Raw genomic sequence first — 18,854 nt, 5'->3', positions numbered from 1 at the left:
CTTTCTCTGGAAGTACATGGAGATAGAGCTGACTGGGCTCTGGCTGTTGAAAAGAGAGTCCTCAGAGAGAGAAACATGCTGGAGCAACTGACTGACATTCCTCATAGCTATTGTTCCTCTCGGTGGGCCTCAGTCTGCCCATCTGTGAAACCCATCTGTGAAATGTATGTATATTGAAAATGCTTGATGAATTTATGTGTCAGGAAAAAAAAATAAAAAAGAAGACATTCACCAGTCATGTAGTATTTCTAGGGATTTGTAATCAATGCTTATGGTTCTGTGCAAGTTGAATTCTGTTTTTGATTTATGTCTTTCTCAGTAAAATGCTGTATGTGCGCATGCATGTAGGTGCTTGTGCTTACTTTGGAGAAGGACTAAAGAGGATGAACACATTGTTCTATTAAAATACAACACATTTCAGAAAAATTTGGAGTTAATTTACATACTTTCAAAAGGCCATCATATGAAGCATAGCTGTCCAATAAAAATTTCAGGGATTATGAAAATATTCTGTATATGCATTGTCTTGGATGATAGCCACTAGTCACATGTGGCTGTGGAGCACTTGAAATGTGACTGGTGTGAAAGAGGAACTGAATTTTTGACTTAATTCAGTTAATTTAAACAGCCACAAATAGTTGGTGGCTACTATTTTAGAAAGAGTAGGTCTAAAGAGATGTTGACGTTTTGCTTTTAAAAAGTCAACATCTAATTAGGCAGTCTGCAAGATTGATTATTCTTGGATTTGGATTATTAGTATATTTTGTTGTGTTTAAATGTGCACCAGTTCCCACTCTCCTGCCCATTCCCTCTCCTTCCTGGTTTTACACACACACACACACACACACACACACACACACACACACACACACTCTCCCTCTCTCTTCCTTATTGCTAAGCACTAATTTTTTTTTATATCCACACTTCTTGTGGCAGTACAATGTACATACTATGCTACATCAAAATTTTCACCATTTGTTCTCCTTTAAAATTAGGAACCAGATGTCTAGCCTGATTTAAATTCTCAAAGGTAATTGATATCTTCCATGGTGGTCAAATCTTTCTCCTTAACTTCTGGTTATCTCTACTAATATCAGCCCTTGCTTTAAGATCGCTCTTTAGCCTCTTTGGTGCTATGACATCCTGAGTATATATCTTTTTCCAGTGATCTTTCCCTCTTTTTTCCAGTGTCCTTTAACATTATGGACATTTCCTATAGCTCAGATTTACTCTTCTGGATTCAGCTAAAAATTCTGATTAAGTTTTTTTTTTTTTTTTTTTTTTTTTTTTTTTTTAAGGAAATACATCTAATCCTCATCTCTCTAGTGATCTGTCTGAAAATCTCACACTTTATCCTTGAGTTTTCTTATTTGATGTGTAAAAATGTAAGTTTAATATTAAAACAACTTTTAATTTTCCTATCAAAATGAATCCCCCATCCAGTGTTGAAATATACTACTGTATTTCCTGTTATGCAGAGTTGAAGGCTTGGTAATCCTTACTTTCCACACTTTTTGTGCTTCCTCTCAACTCAGTCAGCATTTGCTGACAGTTCTTTTTCTTTTTTTTTTAGTAATATATGGAATGCTTCATGAATTCGCATCTCATCCTTGTTGAGTGGGCATGCTTATCTCTGTATCATTCTGATTTTAGTGTGTGTTACTAAGGCAGATACAATTTTTCCTCTGCCATGGATGTTGGGTTATAACTAGTTTCTTTTTCTACTGTTCACTTGACAGTAGGGACTTGACTAGGGACTTCTTTGGCTTACATGTGCATTACATCTGTCCCCTAATTGGTGCTGTTACCTCCGGTCTTAATGGGGGTTGTACTAATGACTCCATTTCTATCTTATCTGCCTATTCTGCATTCATTTAACGCTCTGGGTATGTTGGCTTGGTCACTCTTGCAGAATCATTCTTACTTTTCCAGCTATATGCATTTGCTTAATACTACCAGCTCTTCCAAAAGTTGAATTGTCTTATTTGTGCATTCAGATCCTACATGCCTAACCCTTCTATTCTGTTATTCATAGATTATTCACCAACCATGTATTGAGTGCTTGCTTTTGCAGGCATGAACTTTAGTGCTCAGCTCATAACAAGACAGAATCTCTGCTTTCAAGAAGCTTACATTATAATGGGGAATCTGACAAATAAATAGGCAGTTATGGTGCAGTGTGATAAACTCGCATCATCATCTAGAAACCATCCCAAATCATTGCCTTCTCTAAACTCACAGAGATTACTCATTGACCACCTAATTACATTACTAATTTTTATACTATCACCTATCGATTTTACTATTATGTGTTACTCTTATTTCCTCTATTAGATTTTAAGCTCCTTGAGGGTAGAGAATACATTTTATACTGCTGAATATATCCTATAGCCTCAAGCCCATAATATTTCATATAAAAAGTAAATATTAAGTATCTGGAAATTTATAAGAGAGCCATATTTTACCTTTAAGAATCTTCACACTGCATAAGCATTTTTCTGTCTACATAAAATTCAGAAATGTGGTGAGAGAAGGTGAGGGTTTTTTTGGTACTCAGTTTATATTGGATGATGGTGTTAAACATGTAAATTGAATTACTTATGCTATTTAAAACAAAATCTGTATTACACAATGTTAGGTGCTTATACTTCAGATTTCCCCTGATACAAAATACTTAATAAAAGTGAAATATAGAAATTAGAATTGTATTTCCAAACTATTATGAAATATATGTCAATACTCAGAAGCCAAGAGTAAAAGATTACAATTATTAAAGTTTAAAAACAGATGTTGATTTTGCAAAAAAAAATTAGTTTTTTATTAATATAGTTGGACTTATGAAGCCCTATTTGGATGAAGCCGATTTTTCTAATAGAATAATCTTTAAAGGTAAATATAAATAAACTATAGCCTTTCAACATTTTCATCAATTAAAAAATTATTAGATTTAATCTAACTCTGGCTTATTCCCAGTTGTTGAGTATAATACTTCCTGGTAAATTAAGTTTCCATACAAATGTTTTTCTCTCTGCTTTTTGTTAATTTAAACAATTTTATTAAAGCGTAATTGTCATAAAACAAACCACATATTTAAAGTATAAAAATGGATACATTGGGATATATGTATATGCCAGTGAAGCCATCATCAAAATTGAGATAATGAAAATGTGCATCACTCTTAAAAATTTCCTATGGGCACCTGAGTGGCTCTGTCAGTTAAGCATCTGACTTTGGTTCAGGTCATGATCTAATGGTTCGTGAGTTTGAGCCCCACATTGGGCTTGCACTAGCAGCACAGAGCCTGCTTCAGATTCTCTGTCTTCCTCTCTCTGCCCCTCCCCAACTTTCTCTTACCTTCCTTTTCTCTCTAAAAAATAAATAAACATTTAAAAAAATTTCTTCATTTGTGTAATTCCTCTAACCCCTCTCCATCTCTTCCACCAAAGGCAAACATGAATCTGTTTTCTGTGAGTATAGATTTGCCTTTTGTAGAATTTTATGTAAATGAATTCATATAGTATATGTGCTTTCTGGTCTATTTTCTTTCCTTAGTATATTTAAGATTTATCCATGTTACATTTAACAGTTCTTCACTACTTTTTATTGTTGAGTAAAAACACATCTGATTTTTATATATCAGTTGTGTATCCTGCAACTTTACATAATTTGTTGACTAATCTTAACAGCTGTTTTGGTGTGGAGTCTCTATGGTTTTATATATATACATGGTATGTATATCATATCTGTAAATAGAGACAGTTTTACTTCTTTCTTTCCAATTTGGATTCCTTTTATTTCTTTTTCTTGCCTAATTTCTTGGGCTAGGACTTCCAGTACTGTGTTGAATTACTTAGTGTTTAATGTATAGCTCTTTTTACATCTTGGTCAGATTTATTATAAAATATTCCATACTTTTTATGTTATTGTAAATGGTATTTTTTAAATTTCAAATTCTCATTTGTTGAGAGAATATAAAAATACAATTGGTTTTTAATATTTTTAATGTTTATTTATTTTTTGGGGGGGGGAGAGAGAGAGAGAGAGAGAGAGAGAGAGAGAGAGAGAAAGAGAAAACACCAGAATCTAAAGTAGGCTCCAGGCTCCAAGCTTTCAGCACAGAGCCTGACACAGGGCTCAAACCCATGAACCACGAGATCATGACCTAAGCTGAAGTTGGACGCTTAACTGACTGAGCCACCCAGGCGCCCCACAATTGGTTTTTGTGTATTGATCTTTTATCCTGCACTTCAGTAAACTCATTTATTAGTTCCAGTAGCTTTTTGTAGATTTCATTTGAATTTTTTTATACAGATGATCATGTTGACTGTGAATAAAGAGTGTTTTACATGTTTTTATTTTTCCTATCCTTGATGCTTTTATTTCTTTCCTTTCCCTGATTGCACTGCCTAAAACCTCTAGTACAATGTTGAAGAGAAATAATGAGAATATACATCCTTGTTTTATTCCTTATCTAAGGAAGAGAACATTTGGTCTTTCAACATTAAGTGTAATGTTAGCTGTAGGTTATTTGTAGTTGGTCTTGAATATGTGGAAGAAGTTCTCTGTATTCTTAGTTCTGAGAGTTTTTATTAGGAATGGAAGTTGAATTTTGACAAATGATTTTTCTGCATCAATTGATAAGATCATGTTTTCTTATTTTTTTTTAATTTTATTTTTTTTATTTTATTTTTTATTTTTTTTATATATATGAAATTTATTGACAAATTGGTTTCCATACAACACCCAGTGCTCATCCCAAAAGGTGCCCTCCTCAATACCCATCACCCACCCTCCCCTCCCTCCCACCCCCCATCAACCCTCAGTTTGTTCTCAGTTTTTAACAGTCTCTTATGCTTTGGCTCTCTCCCACTCTAACCTCTTTTTTTTTTTTCCTTCCCCTCCCCCATGGGTTCCTGTTAAGTTTCTCAGGATCCACATAAGAGTGAAACCATATGGTATCTGTCTTTCTCTGTATGGCTTATTTCACTTAGCATCACACTCTCCAGTTCCATCCACGTTGCTACAAAAGGCCATATTTCATTTTTTCTCAATGCCACGTAGTATTCCATTGTGTATATAAACCACAATTTCTTTATCCATTCATCAGTTGATGGACATTTAGGCTCTTTCCATAATTTGGCTATTGTTGAGAGTGCTGCTATGAACATTGGGGTACAAGTGCCCCTATGCATCAGTACTCCTGTATCCCTTGGATAAATTCCTAGCAGTGCTATTGCTGGGTCATAGGGTAGGTCTATTTTTAATTTTCTGAGGAACCTCCACACTGCTTTCCAGAGTGGCTGCACCAATTTGCATTCCCACCAACAGTGCAAGAGGGTTCCCGTTTCTCCACATCCTCTCCAGCATCTATAGTCTCCTGATTTGTTCATTTTGGCCACTCTGACTGGCGTGAGGTGATACCTGAGTGTGGTTTTGATTTGTATTTCCCTGATAAGGAGCGACGCTGAACATCTTTTCATGTGCCTGTTGGCCATCTGGATGTCTTCTTTAGAGAAGTGTCTATTCATGTTTTCTGCCCATTTCTTCACTGGGTTATTTGTTTTTCGGGTGTGGAGTTTGGTGAGCTCTTTATAGATTTTAGATACTAGCCCTTTGTCCGATATGTCATTTGCAAATATCTTTTCCCATTCCGTTGGTTGCCTTTTAGTTTTGTTGGTTGTTTCCTTTGCTGTGCAGAAGCTTTTTATCTTCATAAGGTCCCAGTAATTCACTTTTGCTTTTAATTCCCTTGCCTTTGGGGATGTGTCGAGTAAGAGATTGCTACGGCTGAGGTCAGAGAGGTCTTTTCCTGCTTTCTCCTCTAAGGTTTTGATGGTTTCCTGTCTCACATTTAGGTCCTTTATCCATTTTGAGTTTATTTTTGTAAATGGTGTGAGAAAGTGGTCTAGTTTCAACCTTCTGCATGTTGCTGTCCAGTTCTCCCAGCACCATTTGTTAAAGAGGCTGTCTTTTTTCCATTGGATGTTCTTTCCTGCTTTGTCAAAGATGAGTTGGCCATACGTTTGTGGGTCTAGTTCTGGGGTTTCTATTCTATTCCATTGGTCTGTATGTTTTTGTGCCAATACCATGCTGTCTTGATGATTACAGCTTTGTAGTAGAGGCTGAAGTCTGGGATTGTGATGCCTCCTGCTTTGGTCTTCTTCTTCAAAATTCCTTTGGCTATTCGGGGCCTTTTGTGTTTCCATATGAATTTTAGGATTGCTTGTTCTAGTTTCGAGAAGAATGCTGGTGCAATTTTGATTGGGATTGCATTGAATGTGTAGATAGCTTTGGGTAGTATTGACATTTTGACAATATTTATTTTTCCAATCCATGAGCAGGGAATGTCTTTCCATTTCTTTAAATCTTCTTCAATTACCTTCATAAGTTTTCTATAGTTTTCAGGATATAGATCCTTTACATCTTTGGTTAGATTTATTCCTAGGTATTTTATGCTTCTTGGTGCAATTGTGAATGGGATCAGTTTCTTTATTTGTCTTTCTGTTGCTTCGTTGTTAGTGTATAAGAATGCAACTGATTTCTGTACATTGATTTTGTATCCTGCAACTTTGCTGAATTCATGTATCAGTTCTAGCAGACTTTTGGTGGAGTCTATCGGATTTTCCATGTATAATATCATGTCATCTGCAAAAAGTGAAAGCTTGACTTCATCTTTGCCAATTTTGATGCCTTTGATTTCCTTTTGTTGTCTGATTGCTGATGCTAGAACTTCCAGCACTATGTTAAACAACAGCGGTGAGAGTGGGCATCCCTGTCGTGTTCCTGATCTCAGGGAAAAAGCTCTCAGTTTTTCCCCGTTGAGGATGATGTTAGCTGTGGGCTTTTCATAAATGGCTTTTATGATCTTTAAGTATGTTCCTTCTATCCCGACTTTCTCAAGGGTTTTTATTAAGAAAGGGTGCTGGATTTTGTCAAAGGCCTTTTCTGCATCGATTGACAGGATCATATGGTTCTTCTCTTTTTTTTTGTTAATGTGATGTATCATGTTGATTGATTTGCGAATGTTGAACCAGCCCTGCATCCCAGGAATGAATCCCACTTGATCATGGTGAATAACTCTTTTTATATGCTGTTGAATTCGATTTGCTAGTATCTTATTGAGAATTTTTGCATCCATATTCATCAGGGATATTGGCCTGTAGTTCTCTTTTTTTACTGGGTCTCTGTCTGGTTTAGGAATCAAAGTAATACTGGCTTCATAGAATGAGTCTGGAAGTTTTCCTTCCCTTTCTATTTCTTGGAACAGCTTGAGAAGGATAGGTATTATCTCTGCTTTAAACGTCTGGTAGAACTCCCCTGGGAAGCCATCTGGTCCTGGACTCTTATTTGTTGGGAGATTTTTGATAACCGATTCAATTTCTTCGCTGGTTATGGGTCTGTTCAAGCTTTCTATTTCCTCCTGATTGAGTTTTGGAAGAGTGTGGGTGTTCAGGAATTTGTCCATTTCTTCCAGGTTGTCCAATTTGTTGGCATATAATTTTTCATAGTATTCCCTGATAATTGTTTGTATCTCTGAGGGATTGGTTGTGATAATTCCATTTTCATTCATGAGTTTATCTATTTGGGTCATCTCCCTTTTCTTTTTGAGAAGCCTGGCTAGCGATTTGTCAATTTTGTTTATTTTTTCAAAAAACCAACTCTTGGTTTCGTTGATCTGCTCTACAGTTTTTTTAGATTCTATATTGTTTATTTCTGCTCTGATCTTTATTATTTCTCTTCTTCTGCTGGGTTTAGGCTGCCTTTGCTGTTCTGCTTCTATTTCCTTTAGGTGTGCTGTTAGATTTTGTATTTGGGATTTTTCTTGTTTCTTGAGATAGGCCTGGATTGCAATGTATTTTCCTCTCAGGACTGCCTTCGCTGCGTCCCAAAGCGTTTGGATTGTTGTATTTTCATTTTCGTTTGTTTCCATATAATTTTAATTTCTTCTCTAATTGCCTGGTTGACCCACTCATTCGTTAGTAGGGTGTTCTTTTTTTTTTTTTTTTTTTTTAATTTTTTTTTTTCAACGTTTATTTATTTTTGGGACAGAGAGAGACAGAGCATGAACGGGGGAGGGGCAGAGAGAGAGGGAGACACAGAATCGGAAACAGGCTCCAGGCTCTGAGCCATCAGCCCAGAGCCCGACGCGGGGCTCGAACTCACAGACCGCAAGATCGTGACCTGGCTGAAGTCGGACGCTTAACCGACTGCGCCACCCAGGCACCCCATTAGGGTGTTCTTTAACCTCCATGCTTTTGGAGGTTTTCCAGACTTTTTCCTGTGGTTGATTTCAAGCTTCATAGCATTGTGGTCTGCAAGTATGCATGGTATAATTTCAATTCTTGTAAACTTATGAAGGGCTGTTTTGTGACCCAGTATATGATCTGTCTTGGAGAATGTTCCATGTGCACTCGAGAAGAAAGTATATTCTGTTGCTTTGGGATGCAGAGTTCTAAATATATCTGTCAAGTCCATCTGATCCAATGTCTCATTCAGGGCCCTTGTTTCTTTATTGACCGTGTGTCTAGATGATCTATCCATTTCTGTAAGTGGGGTGTTAAAGTCCCCTGCAATTACCACATTCTTATCAATAAGGTTGCTTCTGTTTATGAGTAATTGTTTTATATATTTGGGGGCTCCGGTATTCAGCGCATAGACATTTATAATTGTTAGCTCTTCCTGATGGATAGACCCTGTAACTATTATATAATGTCCTTCTTCATCTCTTGTTACAGCCTTTAATTTAAAGTCTAGTTTGTCTGATATAAGTATGGCTACTCCAGCTTTCTTTTGGCTTCCAGTAGCATGATAAATAGTTCTCCATCCCCTCACTCTCAATCTAAAGGTGTCCTCAGGTCTAAAATGAGTCTCTTGTAGACAGCAAATAGATGGGTCTTGTTTTTTATCCATTCTGATACCCTATGTCTTTTGGTTGGCGCATTTAATCCGTTTACATTCAGTGTTATTATAGAAAGATACGGGTTTAGAGTCATTGTGATGTCTGCATGTTTTATGCTTGTAGTGATGTCTCTGGTACTTTGTCTCACAGGGTCCCCCTTAGGATCTCTTGTAGGGCTGGTTTAGTGGTGACAAATTCCTTCAGTTTTTGTTTGTTTGGGAAGACCTTTATCTCTCCTTCTATTCTAAATGACAGACTTGCTGGATAAAGGATTCTTGGCTGCATATTTTTTCTGTCTAGCACACTGAAGTTCTCGTGCCAATTCTTTCTGGCCTGCCAAGTTTCAAAAGAGAGATCAGTCACGAGTCTTATAGGTCTCCCTTTATATGTGAGGGCACGTTTACCCCTTGCTGCTTTCAGAATTTTCTCTTTATCCTTGTATTTTGCCAGTTTCACTATGATATGTCGTGCAGAAGATCGATTCAAGTTACGTCTGAAGGGAGTTCTCTGTGCCTCTTGGATTTCAATGCCTTTTTCCTTCCCCAGTTCAGGGAAGTTCTCAGCTATTATTTCTTCAAGTACCCCTTCAGCACCTTTCCCTCTCTCTTCCTCCTCTGGGATACCAATTATGCGTATATTATTTCTTTTTAGTGTATCATTTAGTTCTCTAATTTTCCCCTCATACTCCTGGATTTTTTTATCTCTCTTTTTCTCAGCTTCCTCTTTTTCCATAACTTTATCTTCTAGTTCACCTATTCTCTCCTCTGCCTCTTCCATCCGAGCCGTGGTGGTTTGCATTTTGTTTTGCATTTCCTTTAAAGCGTTTTTCAGCTCCTCGTGACTGTTCCTTAGTCCCTTGATCTCTGTAGCAAGAGATTCTCTGCTGTCCTGTATACTGTTTTCCAGCCCAGCGATTAATTTTATGACTATTATTCTAAATTCACTTTCTGTTATATTATTTAAATCCTTTTTGATCAGCTCATTAGCTGTTGTTATTTCCTGGAGATTCTTCTGAGGGGAATTCTTCTGCTTGGTCATTTTGGATAGTCCCTGGTGTGGTGAGGACCTGCAGGGCACTTCCCCTGTGCTGTGGTGTATAACTGGAGTTGGTGGGCGGGGCCGCAGTCAGTCCTGATGTCTGCCCCCAGCCCACCGCTGGGGCCACAGTCAGACTGGTATGTGCCTTCTCTTCCCCTCTCCTAGGGGCGGGATTCACTGTGGGGTGGCGTGGCCCGTCTGGGCTACTTGCACACTGCCAGGCTTGTGATGCTGGGGATCTGGCGTATTAGCTGTGGTGGGTAGGCCAGGTGCACGGCGGCAGGGGGGGCAGGCTTAGCTCGCTTCTCCTTAGGTGATCCACTTCAGGAGGGGCCCTGTGGCAGCCGGAGGGAGTCAGATCCGCTGCCGGAGGTTTGGCTCCGCAGAAGCACAGAGTTGGGTGTTTGCGCGGAGCGAGCAAGTTCCCTGGCCGGAACCGGTTCCCTTTGGGATTTTGGCTGGGGGATGGGCGGGGGAGATGGCGCTGCCAAGCGCCTTTGTTCCCCACCAAACTGAGCTGTGTCGTCCGGGGGCTCCGCAGCTCTCCCTCCCTTTGTCCTCCAGCCTTCCCGCTTTCCGAGCAGAGCTGTTAACTTATGACTTCCCAGACGCTAAGTCGCGCTTGCTGTCGGAACACAGTCCGTCAGGCCCCTCCGCTTTTGCAAGCCGGACTTGGGGGCTCTGCTTGGCCGGCGAGCCGCCCCTCCGCCCCGGTTCCCTCCCGCCAGTCCGTGGAGCGCGCACCGCCTCTCCGCCCTTCCTACCCTCTTCCGTGGGCCTCTCGTCTGCACTTGGGTCTGGTGACTCCGTTCTGCTAATCCTCTGGCGGTTTTCTGGGTTATTTAGGCAGGTGTAGGTGGAATCTAAGTGATCAGCAGGACACACGGTGAGCCCAGCGTCCTCCTACGCCGCCATCTTCCCTTCCGAGACCTCTCTTATTTTTTTATAATGTTAATATGGTAGATTACATTGATTGATTGTTTTGATTGACATCAAAACAGTGTTGCATTTGGTCATGTCAATTATTCTTTTTATTTATTGTGGGAATTGATATGCAAAGACTATGTTGAGGTTTTGTATCTATGATCATGAGAAACATTATTCTATATTTTCCTTTTCTTGTAATGTCTTCCAGGTTTTGATATCAAGGGAATACTGATCTCAAAATGTGAACTTGAAAGTATTCCTTCTTATTTAACTTTTTGAAGGTTTTATGTAGAATTTTTATTGTTTTTCTCTTAATTGCTTGGCCCAATTCACAAAAGAAGCTATCTGTGACTAGTGTTTACTTTCTGGGTGGATTTTTAACTGTAGATTAAATTTTGTTAATAGATAATGGACTATCGAAGTCATCTATTTGTTCTTCAATGAGCTTTATTAGTTTTGTCAAGGAATTTGCTCATTTCGTCTGACTTGTCACATTTATGACCATAAGGTGGTTCATTATATTTCTTTGTTAGTTTTAACAACTTCATTGAAATATAATTCATGTACCATACAATTCACTTGAAAGGTAATATTCAGTGATTTTTAGTATTTCCATGGGGTTTTAAAACCATTACCACTCTCTATTCTTAGAATAGTTTCTTTGCCCTAAAAGAAACTTCATACCTGTTAGCTGTTATTCCTTATTCCACTCTCCCTGATAGCCCTAGGCAACCATTTTCTGTCTCCTGTATCTACTTTCTATCTCTATAGAGTTTCCTATTCTGACATTTCTTCTAAGTGGAATAATAAATATGTGATATTTTGAGACTGATTTATTTCACTTAGAATACTATTTTCATGTTATAATATGTGTAAGTGCTTACTCCTTTTTGTGACCAAATAATATTCCATTGTATGGATATATGTTAGTTTGTCATTTATTTGGGAAGACCTTTATCTCTCCTTCTTTTCTAAATGACACACTTGCTGGATAAAGGATTCTCAGCTGCATATTTTTTATGTTCATTACATTGAAGATTTCCTGCCATTCCTTTCTGGCTTGCCAAGTTTCAGTAGAGAGATCCGTCACGAGTCTTATCGGTCTCCCTTTATATGTTAGAGCACATTTCTCCCTAGCTGCTTTCAGAATTTTCTCTTTATCCTTGTATTTTGCCTGTTTCACTATGATATGTCATGCAGAAGATCGATTCAAGTTACGTCTGAAGGGAGTTCTCTGTGCCTCTTGGATTTCAATGCCTTTTTCCTTCCCCAGATCAGGGAAGTTCTCAGCTATTATTTCTTCAAGTATACCTTCAGCACCTTTCCCTCTCTCTTCCTCCTCTGGAATACCAATTATGCGTAGATTATTTCTCTTTAGTGCATGACTTAGTTCTCTAATTTTCCCCTCATACTCCTGGATTTTTTTTATCTCTCTTTTCCTCAGCTTCGTCTTTTTCCATAATTTTATCTTCTAGTTCCCCTATTTCTCCTCTGCCTCTTCAATCTGAGCTGTGGTTGTCTCCATTTTATTTTGTAACTCATTGGTAACATTTTTTTTTTAGCTCCTCCTGTCTGTTCCTTAGTCCCTTGATTTCTGTAGCAATAGATTCTCTGCTGTCCTCTATACTGTTTTCAAGCCCAGTGATTAATTTTATGACTATTATTCTAAATTCACTTTCTGTTATATTGTTTAAATCCTTTTTGATCAGTTCGTTAGCTGTCGTTATTTCCTGGAGATTCTTTTCAGGGGAATTCTTCTGTTTCGTCATTTTGGATAGTCCCTGGAGTGGTGCGGAACTGTGGGGCTCTTCCCCTGTGTTGTCTTGAATAACTTGCGTTGGTGGGCGGGGCCGCAGTCAGACCTGAGGTCTGCCCCCAGCCCACCGCTGGGGTCACAGTCAGACTGGTGTGTACCTTCTCTTCCCCTCTCCTAGGGGCGGGATTCACTGTGGGGTGTCGTGGCCCATCTGGGCTACTTGCTCACTGCCAGGCTTGTGGTGCTGGGGATCTGGCGTATTAGCTGGGGTGGATCAGCAAGGTGCACGGAGGGGGGGGCGCTGGAGGGGCAGGCTCAGCTTGTTTATCCTCCAGTGATCCACTTTGGGAGGGGCCCTGTGGCACTGGGAGAGAGTCACACCCACTGCAGAGGGATGGATCCGCAGAAGCACAGCGTTGGGTGTTTGCGTAGTGCAAGCAAGTTCCCTGACAGAAACTGGTTCCCTTCGGGATTTTGGCTGGGGGATGGGCGAGGGAGATGGCGCTGGTGAGTGCCTTAGTTCCCCACCAAGCTGAGCTCAACAACTCTCCCTCCTGTTGTCCTTCAGCCTTCCCTCTCTCTGAGCAGAGCTGTTAACTTATAACCTCCCAGATGTTAAGTCCCGCTTGCTGTCAGAGCACACTCCGTCTGGCCCCTCCGCTTTTGCAAGCCAGACTCAGGGGCTCTGCTTGGCCGGCCGGCCGCCCCTCCGCCCCGGCTTGCTCCCGCCAGTCCGTGTAGCGCACACCACCTCTCTGCCTTTCCTACCCTCTTCCGGGGGCCTCTCGTCTGCGCTTGGCTCCAGAGAATCTGTTCTGCTAGTCTTCTGATGGTTTTCTGGGTTATTTAGGCAGGTGTAGGTGGAATCTAAGTGATCGGCAGGACGCGGTGAGCCCAGCGTCCTCCTATGCCGCCATCTTCCTCAATCTCCTGTTAGTTTGTCATTTAATGGACATTTGGATTATTTCCACTTTTTGACTATTATGAATAATGCTGCTATGAACATTTATTTATATATTTTTATGTGGACAGATGTTTTTGTTTCTTTTGAGTACCTAGGAGTGGAGTTACGAGATCATATGTTAACTCTTATGTTTAACTTTTAGCAGAACTGTCAAACTGTTTTTTTTTTTTTCAGAGTGACCATACCATTTTACATTACCATGAGAAATATGTGATAGTTGTAATTTTTCTACATGCTCACCAATATGTGTTATTGTCTGTTGTTAGTGGGTGTGACATGGTATCTCACTGTAGTTTTAGTCGTATTTCTTTAGTGACTAGTGTTGAACATCTTTTTATGTGCGTATTGGCCAATTGTATATCTTCTTTAGAGAAATGACTCTTCAAATTATTGCCCCAGTTTTAAATCAAGTTTTTATTTTTTCATTGTTGAGTTCTAAGGGTTCTTTACATATGCTAACTGTAAATTCTTTATCAGATACATTATTTTCAAATGTTTTTTCTTATTCTCTGGGTTGTCCTCTTTCACTTTTTGATGGTATTATTTGCAGTGAAAATTTTTGAATTTGATGTAATCCAACTTAAACATTTTTTTTGTAACTTACCTTGATATTCTTTTGATGTCATTAGAGTCTGTAGTAATATTCTCTCAATTCTGATACCGTTCAGATCCTGATACTATTGATCCAAAAAGCCAAGTTTTACTTTCATTGAATTTTTTCTATTTTTTATTTTTTGTTATTGCACTATTTTCTTTAGTTTTCTTATGTTGAGTTTTATTTACTCTTCTTTTGCATATAGTTTAAAAAATTGTAATTCCACTGTAGTTAACATACTGTGTTTTATTAGTTTCAAGAGTACAATATAGAGATTCAGCAATTCTATACATTATTCAGTGCTAATCATGATAAGCATACTTGTAATCTCCTTTACCTATTTAACCCATTCGTCCACCCACTTCTCCTCTGGTAACCACCAGTTTGTTCTCTATAGTTACAAATCTGTTTTATGGTTTGTCTCTTTTTTTCTTTGTTCATTTGTTTCTTAAGTACTATACATGAGTGAAATCATATCATATTTGTTTTTCTCTGACTAACGTATTTCACTTAGCATTATACTCTCTAGCTCCATCCATGTTGTTGCAAATGGCAAGATTTCATTCTTTTTTTAATAGCTGAATAATATTCCAGTGTGTGTGTGTGTGTGTGTGTGTGTGTGTGTGTGTGTGTGTGTGTTTGTGCATGTGTATACACACACACCACATTTTCTTTATCCGTTCATCCAGCAATGGACACTTGGGCTGCTTCTATAATTTGGCTATTGTAAATAATGCTGCAATTAATGTAGAGGTGTATATGTTCTTACGAATTAGTGTTTTCATATTCTTTGTGTAAATACTCAGTAGTGTGATGACTGGATCATGGGGTAGTTCTATTTTTAATTTTTTCGGGAAACTCCACACTGTCTTCTTCTTTGGCTGCACCAGTTCTCACTCATACCAAGAGTGCACAAGGATTCTTTTTTTTCCACATCCTTGCCAACACTTGTTGTTTCTTCTGTTTTTCATTTTAGCCATTCTGACACATGTGAGACAATATCTCATTGTAGTTTTGATTTTCATTTTCCTGATGAGTGATGTTAAGCATCTTTTCATGTGTCTGTTGGCCATCTGGATGTCTTCTTTGGAGAAATGTCTGTTCATCTCTCCTCATTTTTAAACTGGATTATTTGTTTTTTGAGTGTTGAATTGTATAATTTATTTACATATTTTGGTATTAACCCTTCAGTGAATATGTAATTTGCGAATATCTCCTCCCATTCATTTGGTTGTCTTAGTATTGTTGTTTCCTTTGCTGTGCAGAAACTTTTTATTTTGATCTAGTCCCAATAGTTTATTTTTGCTTTTGTTTCTTTTGCCTCAGGAAACCTATCTAGAAAAATGTTGCTATGGCTGATGTCAGAGAGATTACTGCCTCTGCTTTCTTCTAGGATTTTTATGATTTCAGGTCGCACATTGCGATCCTTAATCCATTTTGAGTTCATTTTTGTGTATGGTATAAGAAAATCATCCAGTTTCATTCTTTTGCATGCAGCTGTCCAGTTTTCCTAACACTGTTGAAGAAACTTTTACCCATTAAATATTCTTGCCTTCTTTGTCAAAGACTAATTGAACATATAATTGTGGATTTATTTCTGGGATCTTTGTTTTGTTCTATTGATCTCTGTGTCTGTTTTTGTGCCAGTACAATACTGCTTTGATTACTACAGCTTTGTAATATAACTTGATGTTCAGAATTGTGATGCCTCCAGCTTTTCTTTTACAAGATTGTTTTGGCTATCTGGGGTCTTTTGTGGTTTCATACAAATGCTAGTATTGTTTATTCTAGTTCTGTGAAAAATGCTGTTGGTATTTTGGTAGGGATTGCTTTAAATCTGTAGATTGGGCAGTAGGGACATTTTAACAATATTTGTTTTTCCAATCCATGAGCATGGAATATATGTCCATTTGTTTGCATTGTCTTCAGTGTCTTTCATCAGTGTTTTATAGTTTGCAGAATACAGATCTTTCACCTGTTTGGTTTAGTTTATAGATGTTTTATTATTTTTGGTGTAATTGCAAATGGGATTGTTTTCTTAATTTTTCTTTCTGCTACTTCATTATTAGTATATAGAAATGCAATGGATTTTGTATATTGATTTTATATCTTGTGAACTTACTGGATTTTATCAGTTCTAGTCATTTTTGGTAGAGTATTCATGGTTTTCTATATATAGTATCATGCCATCTGTAAATAGTGACAGTTTTACTTCTTCTTTACCTATTTGGATGCCTTTTATTTCTTTTTTTGTCTGTGTGCTGTGGCTAAAACTTCCAGTACTGTACCAAATAGAAGTGGTGAGAGCAAAAGCATCTATTGCTTTTTCAGCTCTATTGACATGATCATAATTTATCCTTTCTCTTATTGATGTGATATGTCATGTTGATTGTCTGGGAAACTATCTCTCCTCTTTATTGAATGATAGTCTTGCTGGATAGACTATTCTTTACTGCAGGATTTTTTTTTCCAAGCACTTTGAATATATCAATCATGCCACTCTCTTCATGTCTGCAAAGTTTGTGTTGAAAAACCTTCTGACAGCCTTATGGAGTCCCTTGTATGTAACTGTTTTCTTCTCTCTTGCTGCTTTTAAAACTCTTTCTTTATCATTTCTCTTTTGTCATTTTAAATACTATGTGTCTTGTTTGGACCTCCTTAGGTTGATTTTGTTGAGGGCTCTTTGTGCCTCCTGGATCTGGATTTCTGTTTCCTTGCCCACATTTGGGAAGTTTTAAGTATTATTTCTTCATGTAAATTGTCTACTCCTTTATCTCTGTCTTCTCCTTTTGGGATCCCCATAATGTGAATGTTATTAGGTTTGATGGTGTCACTGATTTCCCTTAATCTATTTTTATTTGTTTTTATTTGTTTTTCTCTCACCTGCTTAGCTTGATTGCTTTCCATTACTCTATCCTCCAGGTTATTTATCCATTCTTCTGCTTCCTCTAGTCTGATATTTATTCTGTCTAGTGTGTTTTTAATTTCAGTTGTTAAAATCTTCATCTCTGATTGGTTCTTTTTTTTGTTTTTGATCTCTTGAAGAGTCTCACTGAGCTCCTCCCCTTTTTTCTCTAGTCCCATCTGTATCTTTATAACTTTTACTTTAAATTCTTTATCAGGCATATCCTATTTGTTTTGTTTAGCTCTCTTGCTGTAATTATGTCCTGTTCCTTCCTTCATTTGGGATATGTACCTCTGTCTCCACATTTTGTTTAACTCTTTGTGACTCTTTCTATATATTAGGAAAAACTATGTTCCTGCACTTGCAAATAGTGGCCTCATGAAGAAGAGATCCTGTAGTGCCCGGAAGTGCAATGGCCCCTGTTCACTAGAACCTGGTGTTTCAGGGGTGTCTCCTATGTGTGTTGTGTATGCCCTAGTATTTTGGCCAAGTCATTTTTGCCTTCATTTCAATCATTTATGATGCCTCTCTATACCTGTTGTGGGCATGGTTTGGTCCCTGTTCTGTAAATTACCAGTCTGGGGCCACCTTGGGCTTGACTTGGGTCAGACCAGCTGTTTACCAGGAATGCAGTCACATGGAACTAAAGTGTACTCTACCTGTGTTGTCCCCTGAGGAGCTTCTGTTGGTGTGTGGGGCCTGCAGTCAACCAGTTGTTTGCTTCCAGCACACTGGAAGGCCGCATTCTGACTGGTATGTGTGGTTATCTTTCCCTCTTCCCTGGACAGGGGTCACTTTGTAGTGGTGCTGGTCCCTGTCAGGGCTGTTCTCACCTTATCATGCTTGTGAAACTGCTTTGGATGGGCTCCGGCCAATGGCCTATTGGAGGGGGCAGGTCCATAGAAGAATGTAGGGGCGGGGTATACTGGTAACAAGTTAAGTAGTGAGGATTGGCACTGTGCTAGTTCCTCTAGAGATCTGCATGTCTAGGCTGGGGGGCAGGGCAGGGAGATAGCACCTGCCAGCTTCTTTGTTTGTGGGAAGTCTCCTAATAATCCCTTCCCCTCTAGTACATGCTATGACATTAGTAAACAAATCTCCCTCCTGTATACCACAGGCATTTTCAAACTGCTGCTTCTGTGCTGTATCTCCACAGGGCTGTTTGTTGTTCTGTCTCTTTGCATGTGGGGATTCCCTTTCCACTTGCCCTCTGGCTTGCCAGAGCTGAGCTGCTGATTTTTAAAGTTCCAGGTTTTAAGCCTTTGCTGCTTGCAGGAACTCATGAAATTATGCCTTTCTTGTTTTCATGCAGATTTCCTGTGCCTGGGGTGCTTGTTGTGGAGCTCTGGTCTTCTCTTTTCACACTTGTGGTGTCCCTCTCTCCAGGAGATAGTCCCAAGGGTCCATTTAGTTCCTCACCACATCTATGCCCTTTCTACCCTCTTTGATGTGCCCTCTTTTGTATATTTGGCTGTGGAGAGTCTGTTCTCCCAGTCTTCAGGTCATTTTGTGGGTTATTTGAACTGATGTACATGTTATCTCTTGGTATTTGCAGGATGAGGTGAGCTTTAGGGTCTTCGTACTCTTCCGTCTTCCCTGGAAGTTTCTCTTGAAGTTCTTTGTGAAGTGTAAAATTATTTGGCACATTAGGTTTTCCTAATGAATTTACCTCTTTATGTTTTTGAAGGAAACTTCTTACTCCTAGGTAGTATTCTTTTCTCTGGTCTCAATTTTGCCCAATATTCTAGAATCACTCCAGCTTTCTTTTGA

The 18,854-nt window shown here is 38.7% G+C and overlaps 1 non-coding gene across 1 annotated transcript; it reads right to left on the bottom strand.

The window, feature by feature from the left end:
- Positions 1 to 1,573: 1,573 nt before the first annotated feature.
- LOC115526704 lies at positions 1,574 to 1,675 on the bottom strand. The gene has a single exon (XR_003972733.1). It is a non-coding gene; the product is annotated as a U6 spliceosomal RNA (small nuclear RNA).
- Positions 1,676 to 18,854: the final 17,179 nt, after the last annotated feature.

The sequence above is a fragment of the Lynx canadensis genome, chromosome A1 (genome assembly GCF_007474595.2).
Source record: "Lynx canadensis isolate LIC74 chromosome A1, mLynCan4.pri.v2, whole genome shotgun sequence".
Taxonomy (NCBI): Eukaryota; Metazoa; Chordata; class Mammalia; order Carnivora; family Felidae; genus Lynx; species Lynx canadensis.
The sequence above is the reverse complement of the archived record's forward strand: the minus strand, read 5'-3'. Positions and strand labels throughout refer to the sequence as shown.